The sequence below is a fragment of the Macaca nemestrina genome, chromosome 3, assembly GCF_043159975.1.
Source record: "Macaca nemestrina isolate mMacNem1 chromosome 3, mMacNem.hap1, whole genome shotgun sequence".
NCBI classification, from domain to species: Eukaryota; Metazoa; Chordata; class Mammalia; order Primates; family Cercopithecidae; genus Macaca; species Macaca nemestrina.
Window position 1 is genome coordinate 84,927,572 of NC_092127.1, and position 13,133 is coordinate 84,940,704.

The 13,133-nt window shown below is 32.7% G+C and overlaps 1 long non-coding RNA gene across 3 annotated transcripts in view; it reads left to right on the forward strand.

Moving 5' to 3' along the window:
* Positions 1–11,971, forward strand: part of LOC105486319 (uncharacterized) — a 255,065-nt gene extending 243,094 nt beyond the window's left edge. For all 3 annotated transcript variants that reach the window (XR_011620558.1, XR_011620559.1, XR_011620557.1), the window contains one exon: positions 11,726–11,971. This is a non-coding gene — a long non-coding RNA (uncharacterized lncRNA). The remainder of the gene's footprint in view (positions 1–11,725) is intronic.
* The last annotated feature ends 1,162 nt before the right edge of the window (positions 11,972–13,133 follow it).

Here is a 13,133-nt window from a genome sequence, read left to right on the forward strand (position 1 = left end):
AAAAATCAACTCAAGATGAATCAAAGACTTAAATCTAAGACCTGAAACCATGAAGGCTCTAGAAGATAACATCGGAAAAACCCTTTTAGGCATTGGCTTAGGCAAAGACTTCATGACCAAGAACCCAAAAGCAAATGCAACAAAAACAAAGATGAATAGATGGGACTGAATTAAACTAAAAAGCTTCTGCACAGCAAAAGAAACCATAATTTTCAGGTTGTTCATTGCTAGTTTTCTTATTTTCTCACGTTCTTTCTAAAGGTATCTTGTGCTGTAATTTTTTCTATTATTTTCTTGTTTGTTGCTCTAAACTTTATTACTTTTTATTCAATTATTCAGCTTTAGGTTTTTTTTTCTAATTTTTAAAGGTACAGGATTAGGTATAGTTTTGGTGTTTTGTGGTATAGGCATTTAAATACATGCATTTTCTTCTAAAACTACTTAAGTTGCATCTCATAATTTGCATAGGTTTTACTTCTGTTTTTATTTCTTTCAAATGCGTTCTATTTTCCCTTGAGGTTTCTTCTGTTACTTAAGGGTTATTTAGACCTGCATTGTTTAAGTTCCAGGTATTTGAGGATGGGAATTTTCCAGATTTATTTCTGTTTTTGATTTCTAATTTAATTCTGCTGCAGTCAGAGAACAAAGTTTATATGATTTCAATATTTTTTACTTTGATAAATAATGTTTCATGGCCTTTTGTAAGCTGCCATGTATTCTTTCCTTGAGAATGCTTACGTGCATTTGAAAACATGTGTTTTCTGCAGTCTTAGATTGGGAATGTTCTGTATATGTCAAGTGTGATATACCCTGCTACTTTTCTGTCTATTGATCTATCAGTTATTGAGAATGAAGTACTACATTACCAAATTATTATTGTTTTCTTGTTTATTTCTTTCGTCAATTCTGTAAGGTTTTATGTCATGCATTTTTGGACTCTGTTAGGTATATACACATTTACAATTGTTACACCATTCTGGTTTCCTAACCCTTTTATTATTATGAAGTATACCTGTTTATCTTAGAAAAATGTATTGTTCCAATATATATTTTGCCAGATATTAATATAAGCACTCCAGTTTCATTATGGTTTTTGTTTCTATGATATATATATACATATCTAATATATGTTTTGCCTGATATTAATATAAGCACTCTAGTTTCAATGTTATAATAATACACACACACATATAGACCATACAAACATTTTGTTTATATGGTGTGTATATATATATGGTATAGATATTATTATACAATAATATATATGCTATATATAGTGGGTTTTATGCTTACTATTCTAAATGTTATTCATATGTATAGAGTAATCACAAAACACACATTTGTTCAATAATTCAATAAAATTATATACATATTTAGAAAACATATAGTTGAAATTTTACTTTTATATACAGTCTATAATCTCTGGTTTTAGGCTATTTATATTTAATTTAATGCTTATGTAATTATATTTTTATTTAACATTTTATTATTTGTTTTCTGTATATATCCTGTCTTTTGTTCCTCTGTTTCTCTCACACTAGTTTCTTTAGTGCTAAATAAATACCTTTGTGTATCATTTTAATTCTTCCTTTGATTTTTTTCATATATATATATATATTTTCTTAGTAGTTGCTCTGGGGATTACAATACACATTCTAATTTATACATTCTACTTCAGATTAATACTAGCATAATTCTAGTAAATTATACACAATTTGCCACAGTGTGGATCCATCCCCTTATTCGCACCATTATTGTCAAGTATTAGATCTATATATGTTGTAAACAAAATACAGAGCTATTAGTATTGCTTTATATAATATGATGTTCTTTTAAAATTAAGAAAACACTGATAAACATGTATTTATAAGATATTTTATATTAGTTAACAGTTACCATTAACAGTCTCTATTTCGTCCTGTGGATTCTACTTACCCTTAGGTGTCATTTCTTTTCAGCCTGAAGAACTTCCTTCAGAATTTACTGTAAAGCGGCATGTTAGCAACAAATTCCGTTTTTACTTTACTGGAATATCTTTATGCTGCCACATCTGAAAGAATAATGCTGCTAGATATAGAATTCTTAATTAACAGTTTGTATTTGGTTTATATTTTGTTTCCTGTTTTAGCACTTTTAATATTCCATTCCACTGCCTTCTAAACTCTATTGGATAAGTCATTTTTGTCTTGTTGCTTTCAATACTTCCTCTTTGTATTTGGCCTTTAACAGATAGATCATAATGTGCCTAAGTATGCCTATTTTAATATTTGTCCTATTTATATTTGTTTATTAATATTTTCCATCATGTTTGAGAAGTCTTGGCTGTACTTTTTTCACTGATTCTTTTTTCTGTCATCTGGAATACACTGTTGAGTAGCTACACTGCCATTTTAACTTCAGTGGTTATACTATTCAATTCCAGAATTGTTATTTGATCATTTTTTGTAACTCCTATATTATATTGATAATTTTATTTGTTGATTCTTTGTCATCATACTTTCCTTTCATTTTTAACCTGATTCCCATATTTCTTTTAACATATTTTAAAAAGCACACTTGAGTCTTTTTTTCTGCTAAATCCAAAGTTGGTGGATACCTAAGGACATTTTCTATCTATTGACTGTGTTTTTTTCTGGCAATGTATTAAAACTTCCAGTCTCTTTTTATCTTTCAGACATTTTATTGAAAAACTGGACATTTTTGATAATATTTGGTATCAACTCTTTATCTTGATATTTTGATCCTGATGATGCTTGTCAGGTGTTTGTTTCTTTCTTTATTCTTGGTTTTGTAAGTTGCCTGGATATAACTTGTGACATCAGTCTCCACTGTGGCTCATGACCAGTCATGTCTGTGCTCAGATTGTTAAAATTCTTTATTTTTTTATTTATTTATTTTTAGCTTGGTTTCCTAGGAAATACTTCTGCATCTGCGTAACTTAGTGTCCATCCAGTGATTACACACGGGTTGTGCTCAAAACTTTAAGCCAGTCAGATTTCTGTCTTCTGCAGAAAAGTTGTGTGTGTGTGTGTGTGTGTGTGCGCGCGCCCGCGTGTACTGGGGGAGAAGGAAAACACATTTAACGCATTCAATGTTCAGGTCCTTTCCAAGATGCACCAAATTAACTTTCCTATGCTCTCTTTTAAGTTTCCTATGAATATACATGTAGTCAGGGTCAACCAGGAATGTTTGAATATCTTTGGCCTTCGTTAGTGTCTCTTGGATGCAAGCATAACCTCAGCCAGAAATGTTTGTCCTAATCACATCCACTACCTAAGGCTCATAGAGCCAAGCAGCCAGGTCTAACCTGTTTGCCTGACTTCAGGAAGCCATTTCCACCAGTAATACTGATGGGTGTGGATATTACCCAACACTCCACATACAAAGGTTACTGATTCTCCATCTTTTGAGTTCTGACATTAGTATCACACTGACCTGGGGAAGAATAGGAGCAGCCCCAGCCAGAATGATGAAGACTCACGCTGCTTTTTTCTGAAGTTCAGGATTTTTTCAGGTGTAAAGACTTTTCCAGTTTTTCTATGCCTTGCTTAAATTGCAGAGCAATGCAGTGGTATTTTCAGTCAGTTTTTCTTCAGTGTATAATTGCTTTTTAGGGAGAGTATTTGTCAGTCTCCCCAGTCATAGCAAGAGGTCTTATGTGACTTTAAACATGTATATATGTTCCAACAAAATGGACAAAAGCAACAAATAATCTAAATATCTCTTCATGGAGGAAATTTGTAGCTGTGAAGAAATGTGGAATTATTTTTATAGAGTAGTACATATTTTTTTGTTCCAACATGTCCAATGCAGAGATGTACTTTAAGTTTTAGATGTCCACCTCATAAAATTAATGTGCATGTAAACTTTGCTGAAAATGTATGACATAATGGAAAGCAACATCTTGTTGTATAAAAGGAATATCATGGAAGAGACAGAAAACTTGAGAGTAAAACCTAAAGGTTAAAGGATTGAATCCAGATAACTTACGTGCAAAAAAATATTGAAGATTGCAAGTACTCATAAAAATCGAAATTTATTCGTTAGAACACAAGGGTATTATAAAGATCAGTAAGAGATTATAGGAAATGGGAACTAAAGGGCAAAGAAAGATGAAATGTGGAAATTATACTCAATATGCCACTAGTAATGATGTGTATATATGTTTTGAAAACCAATGACAGAATCTTTCCAAGAAAAAAAAATATTGTTTATTGTATTTCTTGGAAGTTACCTGACATAAATTTACTGTTTGACTTTTTTAGTTTCTCAAGGGAAATACATGTTGATATGCATAAAAATTTAGAATTGTTTAATAAAATATTTGAGATCTTCTGTAGAGGTTTTGGAAATGATACATTCCGAAGTGAAGAGAACGTTCTTGTTTAGTTATACTTGAATTTGCATGTAGAAAAATCTAAAAATATGACTTTGGAGGATTTTCTTTACCATTATGATTCTGTAATATAATGCATAGAGGTAATTAGAAAACTTAAGTGTTATATTACCTTTCACACCAAATATGACAGACATTTGTATAGAATATTTGATATTATTTGAATCATGCTAACTATCCACTGAAGAGTGTGAGGGTGATAGTTTGACAGGCTTACAAAAGATTATTGAGAGATCTAAGAAAAAAAAACATACACAATTGCTTAGAGCTATAATTACATCAGGACTGATTTCTACATAATATCCACTAAATAATATTTTCTACTATAGTATAGATATTACATAAATATATTTAAAACTCTAAATTAACTAAACAAATATCAGAGGGATGAAAAGTGGTTTTTCCTAAACTATATATGTAGTCATTAGTACTCTTATTATCTCCTGTAAATGGCCGCAGGCGATTATAAAATTCTCTCTATCCAGTCTGAACTAAAAGACTATTCACTGGATATGGAATTCCCAAAGAACTGCTAAGTGATAATGGAGCCCAATTTACATCACGGAAGCTCCAAACCTTTCTTGGCTTAAATGCAGTGAAATACATTCATTTCATACTACACAAGCTAGCCGCTAATGGCCTCATCCAGCACTTTGGACAGTTGTTCATGTAAGCACTTTTGCTTGAAAGTGAGGAGGCTGCACAGTGCAATAGCAGCTGCCTAATGCTCAGTTGTCCTTCTGCTGTGCTGAGATATTCACTTATCATTAGATGAACTCCCCACTCCGCGACTTCTGGGCAAAGAAAAGCACTCCCTTTTTTGATCTCAGAGAATCAGAAACATCAACAAGATATTTCAGAGCAAGGTGAGTTGGAGGAAAAAGCATTAGGAAATGGGCCATGAGAACACATTTTCCAGCTGTTTCTTAGGTATTTGTTACTCTCAATGCCTATGGGAATATATGACTATATCCTATTATAATGAAAATGAAGAAATAAATGAAGAGGTGCCAAAGAGAGGCAAACAAAGGAAAAATATATTTTCATAATAATGGATATTCACTTTCTTATCTGCTATTTCCGATATCAGTAAACTGTATGAGTAGTTTATACTTGAAATGTCTTATATCAACATGAGAGAGAGGACAAGACTGCAAATGACATTGAAGGAGATTACCTAGAAGGAAGAGTTTATGACCCACTGGTATATATTTTTAAAAATTTGAAAGTTTTTTTTTTTTTTTTACTTTTATCTTATTCTTCGCATTTATTTTATTTTTAAACAAAATGCATATACTGACTTAACGTAAGTAATTGTGCCTGCATATAAGTTTTAAATAAGTAAATACGCATATGTTAAGGATAAAGACTGAATTAGATATTTAGTTCTTACAGCATGAATACCTATGTTCTAATAGCAGTACTTTCTTTAATTATTCAGGAATCTTGGCCCTGTTATTAAATTTGTTGTGCCTCAAATACTTTATTTCCAAAGAAAGAGCAATACATATTTTCTTTGCCTGCTTTCTTATGTTGTTATTGTTGTTATAAGAGAATAATAATATAGATCATTGAAAGGGTTTTATCTGAGAAAGAAATAAAGGGTATTCAAATAGGAACAATAGGAAGAGAGGAAGTCAAATTGTCTCTGTTTGCAGATGACATGGTTGTATATTTAGAAAATCCCATCGTCCCAGCCCAAAAACTCCTTAAGCTGATAAAAAAACTTCAGCAAAATCTCAGGATACAAAATCAATGTGCAAAAATCACACGCATTCCTATACACCAATAATAGAGAGCCAAATCATGAGTGAATCCCTATTCACAATTGCTATAAAGAGAATAAAATACCTAGGAATCCAACTTACAAGGGATGTGAAGGACCTCTTCAAGGAGAACTACAAACCACTGCTCAAGGAAATAAGAGAGGACACAAACAAATGGTAAAACATTACATGCTCATGAATAGGAAGAATCAATATTGTGAAAATGCCCGTACTGCCAAAAGATAGATTCACTGCTATTCCCATCAAGCTATGATTGACTTTTTCACAGAATTAGAAAAAAACTACTTTAAATTTCATATGGAACCAAAAAAGAGCCTATATAGCAAAGACAATCCTAAGCAAAAAGGACAAAGCTGGAGGCATCATGCTACCTGACTTCAAACTATGCTACAAGGCTACAGTAACCAAAACAGTATGGTACTGGGCACAAAACAGAGGCCTCAGAAATAGCACCACACATCTACAACCATCTGATCTTTGATAAACCTGACAAAAACAAGAAATGGGGAAAGGATTCCCTATTTAATAAATGCTTTTGGGAAAACTTGCTAGCCATATGCAGAAAACGGAAACTGGGCCCCTTCCTGACACCTTATACAAAAATCTCAGGATAGATTAAAGACTTAAATGTAAGACCTGAAACCATAAAAATCCTAGAAGAAACCCTAGATAATACCATTCAGGACATAGGCATGGGCAAATACTTCATGACTAAAACACCAAAAGTGATGGCAACAAAAGTCAAAATAGACAAATGGGATCTAATTAAACTAAAGAGCTTCTGCACAGCAAAAGAAACTAGCACCAGAGTGAACAGGCAACCTACAGAATGGGAGAAAATTTTTGCAATCTGTATTTGACAAAGGGCTAATATGGAGAATCAATAAGGAACTTAAACAACTTTACAAGAAAAAAACAAAGAACCCCATCAAAAAGTGGGCAAAGGATATGAACAGACAATTCTCAAAAGAAGATATTTATGTGGCCAACAAACATATCAAGAAAAGCTCATCACAGTAGTCATTAGCAAAATGCAAATCAAAACCACAATGAGATACCATCTCATGCCAGTTAGAATGGTGATCATTAAAAAGTTAGGAAACAAAAGATGCTGGATAGGATGTGGAGAGACAGGAATGCTTTTACACTGTTGGTAGGAGTGTAAATTAGTTCAACCACTGTTGAAGACAGTGTGGTGATTCCTCAAGGATCTAGAACTAGAATATTATTTGACCGAGCAGTCCCATTACTTTGTATGCCCAAAGGTTTATAAATCATTCTACTATAAAGACATACGCACGCATATGTTTATTGCGACACTATTCACAATAGCAAAGACTTGGAACCAACCCCAATGCCCATCAATGATAGACTGCATAAAGAATATGTGGCACATATACACCATGGAATACTATGCAGCCATAAAAGGATGAGTTCATGTGCTTTACAGGGACATAGATTACACTGGAAACCATCATTCTCAGCAAACTAACACAGGAACAGAAAACCAGACACTGCATGTTCTCACTTATAAGTGGGAGTTGAACAAAGAGAACCTATGGGCACAGGGAGGGGAATATCACACATTGGGGCCTTTCAGGGGGTGGGGCACAAGGGAAGGGATAGCATTAGGAGAAATACCTAACATAGATGACGGGTTGATGGGTGCAGCAAACCACCATGGCACATGTATACTTGTGTAACAAACCTGCACATTCTGTACATGTATCCCAGACATTAAAGTATAATAAAAAAAAAGAAGTTATAAGAAATATAAAATAAATATACATTAATTTTAAATGGATTTTCTTCTCATAAAATGTTGTATTAAGCTTGTGTGAGTTAATAATTAATTCATTTTATTTCTTTAAAAAGAAATTATAAGTCCTCGAATAAACTATAAAAGAAGTAACATTAGCTGAGGAATACTAACATGATTTCAGATGAAGAACACCCTGAGTCAAAGTAAGACAAATGGGAGATTTACTCTAACTTATAAGAGAATATTAATTCTCATGATTACCAGACAGAAAACTCTAATCCCCAAATTAAGCTCAAAGAAGGTAGACTGAAAAATATCTAATAACTAAAAGAAGTATTTGTTTCAGAGACATGGCCTACTCAGTTGGTTTTTGATAAAGTAGACAGAATGTTCTGCTAATCCGGATAAGGTAGATCAGGGTTAGATTAGAACATTGTGGCTCTTAGCAGAGTAGTGAGTAGAAGCCAGGTTTAAGCACAGATGTTTCAATGGGACATTGACTGTATAAGAATATAAACTTATTAGAAATCTTATAAGTAGGAACAATCTACTTCTTCTATAGATTTTCTCTTGTGTTTTGTTTTAATATTAGTTAATTATAAGTTTGTCATTGATAAAATGATAAACATCTTTATCTCCTTGGAAATTAATTTTGACTGTATAAAGCCTAAACAGTAATTTTTGGACTGTAAATAGTTGTTTGATTCTGAATCACTAGGTTGGGGTTGTTTCTCAGTAAATAAGAGGGTATAGTTACATAGAAGAAATATGTCCTAGCATTTGATAGCATTGTAGAGCAACTACTGTTAATTATTATGCATTGTATATTTCAAAATAATTATCAGAGAGACTTTGGAATGTTCCTAGCACAAATAAATGATAAATGTTTCAGGTGATATATATCTGAATTTCCCTGATTTAATCATTACACATTGTATGAGTATATCAAAATATCACATATGCCCTATAAGTATGTATAACTATTATTTATCAATAAAATAAACATTTGGATAGAAAAAATGTAGCAGCCCTCTCCTTTTTGATTTTGAAAATAATTTTTAAAGTATGAACAAAAAAGTTATTAACATGATCAATGGCATTTAGATCATTGAAGTTTTTTTTAATTTTTATTTATTTATTTATTATTATTATTATACTTTAAGTTCTAGGGTACATGTGCATAACGTGCAGGTTTGTTACATATGTATACTTGTGCCATGTTGGTGTGCTGCACCCATCAACTCGTCAGCACCCATCAACTCGTCATTTACATCAGTTCCTCACACATGTCTTGTTCCTTTTGTATACTCCTATCCTTCTTGTCTTAAATATAGTTGATAGAAAAACTTATGAAGTTTATATTTAAGACAAGAAGGATAGGAGTATACAAAAGGAACAAGACATGTGTGAGGAACTTGTTTTGTAAAACAAATCTGGCATCTATTTGAGATTTTCTTCTTTTTGTATACTTTGCAATAGTTTATACAGCATTAGTATTGTTCAGTGTTTGAGCATTTTTTAATTATAAACTGACAAATTATAGTTGTATATATATGGGGTACGTGGTGATGTTATGATATATGTATACAGTGTGGAAGGAATAAATCAAGCCAATTAACATATTCATCATTTCAAATAGTTGTCATTTTTGTGGTGAGAAAATTTTAAACTTATCTTTTAGCCATTTGAAGTATACTATACATTGTTACTAACTGTGATCACCAAGCTGTGGAATAGATGTCAAAAAACTTATCCCTCCTAACTGAAACTTTATACCAACATCTTGCCATTTCCCCACCTCCTAGCCTCTGGTAACCATCAGTCTACTCTCTGCTTCTGACTTCGATAGTTTTAGATTCCACTTAATCATATGGTATTTGTTCTTCTGTTCCTGGATTATTTCACTTAGCATGATGAAATTTTCAAAGAACTAGTACTCAAAAACCTGTCTGGTTTTACAAGTACATTTGATGAGATGTAATTCTTTTCTCTATTATTATTATTGAACATATAGTTGGTTATAATAATTCCCCAATATTTGTTCCTTAAATTGGTTTCAAATTCTTAGTATTATAAAAATAATGAAGTTAATATAATTGGTTACAAATAAATTATAAATTGAAAAACCATAAATTTATAAAATAAATTAGAATAATGCAGTTATTGAAAGAAAACCTTAGAGATGCCATGTCTGCTTAATATTTGTATACTTTCAATCTGTGTACACTTTTGTGGCAGAGATTGCTAATTGCCTTACCAATATTCATTACCCGTTTCTTCTATTAAAAAATAGGCATTATAATTGAATGTATGGCAACAAATCATGAAATTTCCAGTCACTATTCTTGCCAGGTAGGGTCACATGACCAATTCTGGCCAATGGTATATGAGAAAAGCTGAAGTGTGCAACCTCCGAATCTTGCCCTCAAAAGGAGCATACAAAGTATTTTCTTCTTGTTTTACCCTTCCCACAGGCTGTAAGGTAGATACTAACTAATTTCAAGCAAGCTGATGAAGTAAGAGCCTAGAGATGGCAGAACAAAAGGAATGAAAGTGTTTTGTGTCCCTGACCCCTCTAGGGCAACTTACCAACCCTAAACCACCTGCCAGAAGAGTTTCATCACAAAGAAATTAATGTTAATCTTGTTTCAGTCAATACACTTTAGGATACCTTGCTACTGTGGCTTACACTACATCCTAATGTAACTTTTGATGAAGATACTCTGGAAAAGATAAGAACTCCTTAATTTTAATACTGTGAAGAATGTGATTTCTCATAAAGTTTTTAGGATGTTTGAGCATGGTCATTCTTGTGTTTTTTCCTCAGTAGCCTAGTAAGCGTCAGTAGCATTTTAGAATCAGATTTGTCAACAGTTTGTTTCAGGCTAAAGCTCTGGTAATTGAGATATGTGCTAAATATAATTATTACTTTGTAAAATAGAAGTGATATGACAAAAATAATTTTTATGCTTGTCCAAAAATGTTTGCCACTCATTAATGATATCAGACAGTACTGACTAAAATTTTGTTAATTTGAAGAAACTTTCAGGCATTTCTTCACCCCATCCTCTCTTATATCCCTCTCAACAGCTTGCTGAGAATTTGTACCATGTATTTGTACATTTACAAAGTAAGAACTTTTGACAGCACAGGAGTTGCAGACAATGAAGGGTGTATTCTAAAGGCCTTTTCAGGATGCATAAGTTTCTTAATGGAAGAGCACGTTTTATTCACTGTCATTATACATCAGATGTAGAAGCATAGTTGGTATGAAATAGTGTAATGTGATTTATTACTATAAAATAAATTATAGCATAAATACAAGGGGTATTGTTAAAGTATTTAGATATAAAACTAGTTATTTTGCTTCTGTTTTGGCTTTCTGATTTCTTATAATGGTGCAGTCTACAATTCCTTTCACTATTCTCTTTCCCTTTTAGTGCATTATTCCAGCAAACTTTTAAGTTATCTATTGCTAAATGAGAAATATTTAGTAGCATGTGAGACAGTCACTGTTCTTTTTGTGACAACTAACCTTCAGGTAAAAAGTCTCCTTTTCCAGGTTTTTGTTTATTTCCATTGTAACTTGCCTTTGAAGCGCTTCACTTGCTTAGCAATGTTAGTTCTTTTTGAGAAATAAAACAAACAAAAAATATCTAGCAAAAGAGTCTACTTCTTTGGTTTGTGTTTTAAATAACTAAGCATTTGGTTGGCCTTTTAAAAACACTATGTTTCTTAATAATAAAATTCTTCTAAGATTCCCATTTACTTTCCTTTTAGATTTTCCACTGGTACATGTGATGCTGCATAATACAAGAATTGGAGGCAGGATTTCTGATGGGTTAGATTGGATTGAAGCATGACAGGAACAGGGGTTGTCTCTCAGAACACTTCTGACAGGCTGCAGGCTCTGAGGCCAATACTGGGAGCGTATCAGGAGGGGTCTGCCCCCTGGTGGATTCCAGCAGAGAATTTCTGATTATGTCTATTATTTCCAAAATAGATCTCTTCCACTCCCTGATGTTAGTCAAATTTGAATTCTTGTGTGTTTCTGAGGCTGATAATATTAATTTTAATCTATAATACTGATTCTGGTCCAGACAACTAAGAATTAATTTGGAAGTCCCCACCCAAAGAGGACACAGGATTTGGCTGGAAAAAAATGTTTCCTTCCCTCAGGCAGAAGAAAACACAGGAAAACAAATATGATCTGGCCAAAGCTATCCCTGCCTAGACATAGGTGTGTCTGAGCCAAGCAAGCATGTGGTCTCATAAAAGGTTTCCGAATGGAAGTGCTGTGAATCGCATCATACATAAGCGAGTCAGCTAATTCCCCACGGCTCAAGACATCCTCTCATTGATTTATGATTCTGCAGCATAGCCCACTAAATTGCTGAGGATGTGCAGTGAACTCGGAGAGCTTAAAGAAATCTGCCTCATGGACAAACCTTATTTTTTTTATATAAAAATGTTTTCCATGCTCAAGATTCTACCTTTTTTTCCTGCCTGATTTTAAAATATGTACCTGAGTTTCAAGTACAGTTTGAATCATTCATTATGCACTTTTCTTTTTATAAACATCAATATTTAAAGAAACTACTGATCTTCAGGATGATTTCTTTGGAAAGAGTTATTTTTCCAATCCATCCCCTTACCCTTCCTCTTTGACATTTTCTTTTCCATACTTCCCCCAACATTTCTCCTTTCTAACTTCAATTTCTTTTTCTCTTTAGCGATCTAGCCTAATTGCCCTCTGGTTTTGTAATAAAACAACTTCTTCTTGCCTGGAATGGTTTTCCTAATGCCTATAAATGTAAATAGCTTTTAGTGCCAGTATACTAAGACTGTGACTGAATGTTATATAGCATATAATTCTCATACCTCATACCTGCTTCCCAAATCTGTAGGAAATATGCTATTTCCCTATTTGAAACAGTTCTACTAAATCAGTTTTTCAATTATGATATGTTTGTATACATTCAAGGCCTAGGAAACCTTACATTTAACTTAAGGAAATAGAATGAACCATTAAAGCCATAGCAAAATTTACTAGTTTAATGATGGCGTTTCAAAAATTCGGTAATATGAAATGAAAACATGGACTGAAGAAAGAAAGTTTGATGATGAAAAATCAATGGATTTCCTATTCCCTAAATAGGCACAAGTTAATATTTTAGCTTTATAGAAT